Genomic DNA, 7,404 nt, shown 5'->3' on the forward strand with positions numbered 1-7,404 from the left:
GAAACGCCCTAACCTTTGGAATAGAGATTGATAGGATTAGAATCAACTGGTATAAATACAGATGCAACAAGACAATAGGAGTCAGAACCTAGAGAGGCAGACCAAGAGACGGACCCGAGACACAGAACTCAGAACCTACAGACAGAACTTAAGAGACAGAACTTAAGAGACAGAACTTAGGAGACAGAACTTACACGGAACTTAGGCTACAGAACCTGGCTGAAGATCCTAACCAGAACTTCGCTGGAGATCCTGACCAGAACTTGGCTAGAGATCTTGGCTAGGCTGCTGATCAACTGAGCACTGTCTCTGTGTCATTCCTTCTTCGCCGACTCCGTCCACACCTTTGGGGACCCCTGGACCTGCTGGGGTTGGACCCCAGCAGTTTTCCAATGATGTTTTACATTTGCAATCCCAGCATCAGTTCCTTTACATCTTTACCAACATTGTTTTGTCAACTTTTAAATTTTAACATTTCTAGTATTTTAACATTATGCTGTTAATTTCTATTTCTCTGATGCTTGCTGGTGGCATCTGTGCTCATTAGCCCATTCATATATTTTCTTGGATGAAGTGTCTCTTAAAATATTTTCTCATTTCAATTTGTTTATTAGTCTTCTTAACATTTTCTCTGTATATTCTATTTACAAAACTTTGTCAGAGATATGTTTGCAATTATTTTATCCCAACATGTGGCTTTTTGTTTTCTTCAAAGAGCAAAAATATTTAATTTCAATGGAGGCTATACTTGTCTTGTATCCTGTGACTTTGCTAAATTAAATTATTACTTCTAGTAGCTCTATTATAATTTCTTTAAGAATTTTCAGTTCCTATGACCATTTCTTATATATTCATCAGGGATTTCTCTGTAAAAAAATTGTCTTTTATGAATAGAGATAATTTTATTCCTCCTTACCAATGTGTTTTATTTCTTTTTCTGATATTACAGTATTTCAGTTACTGGAACACTTAAGGTGATATTGAATAGCAGTGTTGAGAGCAGACATCTGTACCTTGTTCCCCATCTTAAGGTAAGAGCAGGAGTTTTTTATCATTGATTATGATAGCTATAGGCGATTTTTCTGTGAGTTTATCAATTTGAGGATGTGCATTTCTTTTTCTAGTTTCCTAAGAGATTTTTACCATTAGTGGCTGTTGGATTTTGTATAATGCTTTGCCTGCATCTACTGAAAGTATCATCTGTTTTCTTGTCTTTTATTTATTAATATGGTAACTTGCATTGACTGATTTTTTTAATGAAAATTAAGTTTGAAATTCTAGAGCCAAACCTCTTGTGTTTGCAAGATTTGGTTTTGCAATATTTTCTGAAAAATTTTGTTTTTGTATTTATTGGAAAACTGATTTGTAATTTTCTTGTGTTTTTTTTTTTTTGTGGTGTCCGCATGTGGTTATGGTATTAATGGAGTAATTATCTGCTCAAGTGGGTTGGTATTTAATTTTCTTTTACATTCTGAAAGTGTTTGTGTAAGATTGCTATTATTGTTCTTTAAATGTTTGATGGCATGCACCAATGAAAACACCTGGGCCTGAAATTTCTTTTAGGGAATGGTTTGAATTGTGAATTCAGTTCCTTTAATTAACATATGGCAATGCATTATTTTATTTTTGTGTCAGTTTTGGTAATTTGTGTTTTTCAAGGAGTTGAAAGATACATAAAATGTCAAATTTCTGGGCATGACATTTTTTATAATATCCCCTTTTTATTCTTTCAATGTCTCTAGTACTTTAATTATTTCCCCGCTTTTATTTCTGATGCTCATAATTAGTGTGTCTTGTCTTTTTATCTTGAATATGATTTTTTTTCCTGACCATCATCTTTCAGTGTCATTCATTTTCTCTATTTTTTTATTATTTTTTTGTTCAGTTGATATCTACCCTTATCATTATTACTTTTTTCCTTATATTTATTTTGGTTTAATTTTGTTCTTCGTTGTCTAGATTCTTTAGGTAAATCCTTACATTATTGGTTTTGGATTTTTTTTTTACTTCTAATATATTCATTTAAAGCTATAAGGTTTCCACTAAGGACTTCTTTAGATGCATTTCACAGGTTTCCATATATATTTATTACATTCAGCTTTAAATGTTTTCTAATTATTTTTATTTCTTCTTTGCCCCGGTTTTATTTAGAACTGTGTTTTTTAATTTCTAAAAATTTGGAGTTTCTGTATATATAGATATCACTTATATTAATTTCTAATTTAATTTTACTCTAGTCAGAAAACATAATGGTTTTATGCTCTTGTACTTCATTTAGATGAATAATTACATTGTGTGCACAACAAAGGAATATATATCCTGCAGTTGTTGGTTATCATTAGTTGATAGTGTTTTCCAGATTTTCTTTGTATTGCTTATTTTATCTAGTTCTGGAAATTGCTGACAGAGTTGGTTTGGCATTTGTTGGGGAAGCAGCTATTCTGTGACCTGCAGTAGCTATGGCCACAGGAGTGCCCAATCTGCCAACAATAGAGAGCAACACAGCATCCCCAACATTGCACCATTTATTGGTGGGATCAGCCAGCTACCTGTTTGCAGGTTGATTACGGTAGACTGCTTCCATCATAAAAGGGGCAGCTTTTTGTTCTTATTAGAATGTGCTGAAGCAACCACTGCTTGACCTGCCACCCTTCTCTGGGATTGTCCATTCAGTGCCCTGGACCAGAAACATCTCCTGTATGGAAAATGGGTGCTGGGTTGTTGGGTTGTTGCTTGGTTCCAGATTCTTCCTTCTTATTAGGAAAACCTGTCCTCTCTCCTGGGTATGTGGTGAACTTCCTTATATTGCTTTAGCATGTGTGTCATATGGTACCTGACCAGCCCCACTCTCATTGGAAGAGGTTGAGGTGTTTGCCTGCAACATGAAGAGGGGCGGTGTGTGCAGCCTTATCTCCTAGCAGGGTATTGGGAAGTATAAGCTTGCCATGGCAGTCCAGAACATACTATAGACACTGATCTTCCTGTGATTCTTTCTTTCTGTGAATAACTGTTGTTCCAACCAGTGCCTAAAGTACTGAATCTTTTTCTTTGGAAAATCTGAACTTATAGAAGACTCAGTGAGCTGAGGTCTTTGAGCTCCTAATGGTTACTGGGATTATTATGGTCTCTGATGTCCTCCATGTGGTAGGAAACCTCACTTGAGATTAGCAGCTGTATGTTCCTACTCTTGACAACATCTCCTATTATGAATGTGGAATTATCTATTTCTCTCTAGTTCTATCAATTTTTGCTTTATTTACTCCATAGCACTGTTAATAGGCACATGCATATTTATAATAGTTAAGTCCTAGTGATGATCCCCTTAATCATTATGAAATGTCCCATTTTATTTTTTAATACTCATTGTTATGAATATATTTATATTAAGTAGTTGCTTCAGCCTTTTTATGCTTACTGCTCTCATAGTATACATTTAAAATCTATTTACTTTCATCTTATCTGTGGTTTTATATGTAAGATGTGACTTTTATATCAGTGTATGTAGTTTTATTCAGTGATGTAGTTTAGTCTTGATTTTAATGCATTTTATAATATCTGCCTTTTTATTGTATGTGTAGTTTATTAAAGTTTAATGTAATTATTGATATTGTTTCATGTTTACTATTTTTCATCTTTCTAATATTTGCACTTAACTTATCCTTTCTGTATTTTATCCTTCTGTTTCTTTTTTCCTGCCTTTTTTGTATTATTTAACTAAATTTATTATTCCATTTTTTAAAACGTTTTCTTTACTTCTTTGCTTCCTTTATTCCAGTGACTTACCTAGAAAATGATTTTAACCCTATTACCTTGGATCTGGTATGTTAAGTCCAGATGAAGATCAAGAAAAAGAAGGCAGAAGGAGTTTTACATTTCAGTATACTTACAGTTCCCTGGGGAAACAGTACACTACCCAGAACAACTCAAGGGAAGCACTAGAGGCAGAGGGAGAGAGGGAAACTATAGGCAAACACCTTTATTGTGGTTTCCCTGGGATGGAAAGGTAGAAGCAAGACAAGCAGGTTTAGGATTGGCTAGTTTGAGTAATTTCAGTGGGCTCTGGGGCATAGGTGCTGTCCCAGGTTGTCTGATATCTGGCTTTGGGGCAATTAGAGCAAACATAATGTAATAAGGTGTGTGAGAGCCTAATAAGGGAGGGAAGTGGTTAGGAATGTGGACTTAATTGACTGCCCAGAAATGGGAACTGAACTGCCTCTAACCAGGGCCTCAAAATTAGGCCAAGAATTTTAAAAACTGTATTACATGGTTAGACATATCCTTAACATTTCACAATCTACTTAGAGTTTATGTTGCAGGCCTTTAAAATGTATAAACCTTGGAACCATAAAGGTTGTTTTATCCCCTTCCCATCTTTTATGCTATGGTTATTATATGTATTATTTCACCATAGATGATATACCCATAAAGCTTGCTTTAAACTTTCTTATGTATTTTAAAGGCCTTTAAAGGAAAAATTGTCTTTTTATATTTTCCATTTCCAGTGCTCTTTATTCTATTTTGACAATCCAACTTTCTATCTTGTGTCAACTTTCTTCTAACTGAATAACTTCCTTGACTACTTCCTGTAAAATAGGACTGATGGTAACACATTCCTTTATTTTTCATTTATTATTTGAAAATGTCCTTATTTTTACTTCATCAGTGAATGATATTTTCTTTAGAAAAAGAAAACATTGTTGGCAGGATTGTTTTCTTTTTAATTCTGCATTTTTAAAGATGTTTCATTCTCTTCTGACATCCTTACTCCTTCATGAGTAGCCAACTATTAATTGTACGGGTTCTCCTGTATATTATATGTCATTTTCCATTGGCAGACTCTAAGTCATAGACGGTCCCTAGGTTCCTGGAACTTGACCCTGGGATGATCAAGGCAGAGCAATATTGCCTCCTGAAGTGTGCAGTCCAGATAAAAGAGGTATGCCTCTGGATTGGTTAGTCTTCATTACAAAGTCATGCTCCTGATTGAGCCTTTCACTATCTCTAAGAATTGACCAGCCCAGGGAGTGGTGTCTCTTCACAGGTAGAAAGTTTATTAAGATTTCAAAACATCAAAACACACAGAAGTATTTTGAAAAGAAGCAATACACAAACTACCAACATCCCAAATCAGAGCGATACATTTGATACAATCTATTACCCTACATTGACAAATCATTATCATCCAAAGTTCTTTGATTACCTCAGGATTCATTCTTGGTGTTGTATATTACATGGGTTTAAACTTTAGACACATATATAACCATATGTATCTACCAATACAGTATCATACAGAATACTTTTATTGCCATAAAAATCCTCTGTACCTTACCTACTCAACTTGCTTCCCTACCCTCCAAAGCCCTGGAAACTACTGATCATTTTACTTTCTCTGTGGTTTTACTTCTTCCAGAATGTCAAGTATTTGGAATCATATAGTATGTAGTCTTTAAGACTGGTTTTTTTTTCACTAGGTAATGTGCATCTAAGGTTCCTTCATATATTTTCATGCATTGGTAGCTCATTTATTTTTTGCACTGGCTAATTTTCCATTGTCTGTGTGGACCACAGTTTACTTATTCATTCATCTACTGAAAGACATCTTGAATGCTCCTAAATTTGGGCAATTATGAATAAAGCTGCTATAAACATCCATGTACAGATTTTTGGGTGGACATAATTTTTAGACTCCTTTGTGTAAATACCAAGGAGTGTAATTGCTGGATTTTATGATAAGGGCATATTTGCTTTTTAATAAACTGCCAACCTGTCTTCCAAGTGTCGGTACCGTTTTGCATTGCCTTCAGTCGTGAATGAGAGTTCCTGTTGCTCCATATCTTCATCAGCATTTGGTATTGTCAGTATTTTGGATTTTTGCCATTTTATAGAAGTGTAGTAGTATCTCATTATTCTGTAATTTGTGTTTCCCTGATGCCATATGATGTGGAGCATTTTTTCATATGCCCATTTGCAATGTGTATATCTTATTTGGTGAGGTGTTGGTTATGGTCTTTGGCCCATTATTTATTTGGGTGGTTTCTTTTTTATTGTTGAGTTTTAAGAGTTCTTGGTATAGTTTGAATAACAATTCTTTATCAGATGTATTTTAATTAATATTTCCTCCCAGTCTGTATTTATGTTCTCATTTATTGTGTTAATTAAAAAAATATCTTCCCCTATTCTTCAGATTATGTAATTTCTATTGATATATGTTCAAGTTCACAGATTCTTTGTCTCTTCCATTCTCCTGGTATGTACAGTGAATATGCTTTTTAATCTCTAATATTGGCATTTTATCTATTTTTTAATAGAGAAAAGGATTTTTAAAAAATATATTTTTATTGATATCAGAGAGAAAGGGAGAGAGAGAGAGAGAGAGAGAGAGAGAGAGAGAGAGAGAGAGAGAAACAACAGTGAGACAGAGAGAAACATTGATGTGATAGAGAAACATCAATTGGTTGCTTCTTGCATCCCCCCACCCCCCACCAGGGCAGGGGACCGAGGTATGTGCCCTTGATCAGAATCAAACCCAGGAACCTTCAGTCCTCAGGCCGACACTCTATCCACTGAGCCAAACCGGTTTCGGCGACGGACACTTTTTTTGGACCTTATGTTTGCCGTTTTTCTGGACCTTATATTTCTTCCTCAGCAAACATTTGTAGGGAATGGAAATCTTGGTTATTGAGCAAGGAGCCGGTGGATTAGACAATAGAGAACTATTCTGTGCCCATCCTCCCCAACACCAGGCTTCTTGTGTTGGTCAGGCTTCACCTGGGGGAAGAGCAAAACGCTAAATTAAATTAGAATTTAACTATTACACTGGACTGAATTGAAATAATGTGGCTGCTGTATTGAATTAGACCTGTAGTGTTTAAAAACAAAGGGGCCCTAGCTGGTTTGGCTCAGTGGATAGAGCGTGGGCCTGCGGACTCAAGGGTCCCAGGTTCGAATCCAGTCAAGGGCATGTACCTTGGTTGTGGGCACATCCCCAATGGGGAGTGTGTAGGAGGCAGCTGATCAATGTTTCTAACCCTCTATCCCTCTCCTTTCCTGTCTGTAAAAAATCAATAAAATATATATTTTTTTAAAAAAACAAACAAAGGGAATATTTGCTTATGATCTAAGAGAAACAACAACAAAAACTCTCTAATGTGTGAGTTTCCACCCAGAAGTGAAAAAATGAAATATTCCCAGAGAATGTTTTAAAGTCCAATAAAAACATGAAATAAAGTTAGTTTCTTATAGTGTTATTAAGTCCTGGTCATTCCATATATCAGTTAAGAAAAAAATCAGAATAAATGATCTGACAAATGGTTGTTAGGTATTTCTTAGGTGTTTGCTTTTTGACTTATAAATTAAGATGTATGAAAACTCTATCCTAAAACCTATTTAATTTCTGTATTTTTC

General features: G+C 35.0%; 1 pseudogene; it reads right to left on the reverse strand.

Annotated features, from left to right (window-relative positions):
• Positions 1 to 5,832, reverse strand: part of LOC102764917 — an 18,652-nt pseudogene extending 12,820 nt beyond the window's left edge.
• Between the last annotated feature and the right edge of the window lie 1,572 nt (positions 5,833 to 7,404).

Source organism: Myotis davidii, unplaced genomic scaffold, assembly GCF_000327345.1.
Source record: "Myotis davidii unplaced genomic scaffold, ASM32734v1 scaffold418, whole genome shotgun sequence".
Classification (NCBI taxonomy): domain Eukaryota; kingdom Metazoa; phylum Chordata; class Mammalia; order Chiroptera; family Vespertilionidae; genus Myotis; species Myotis davidii.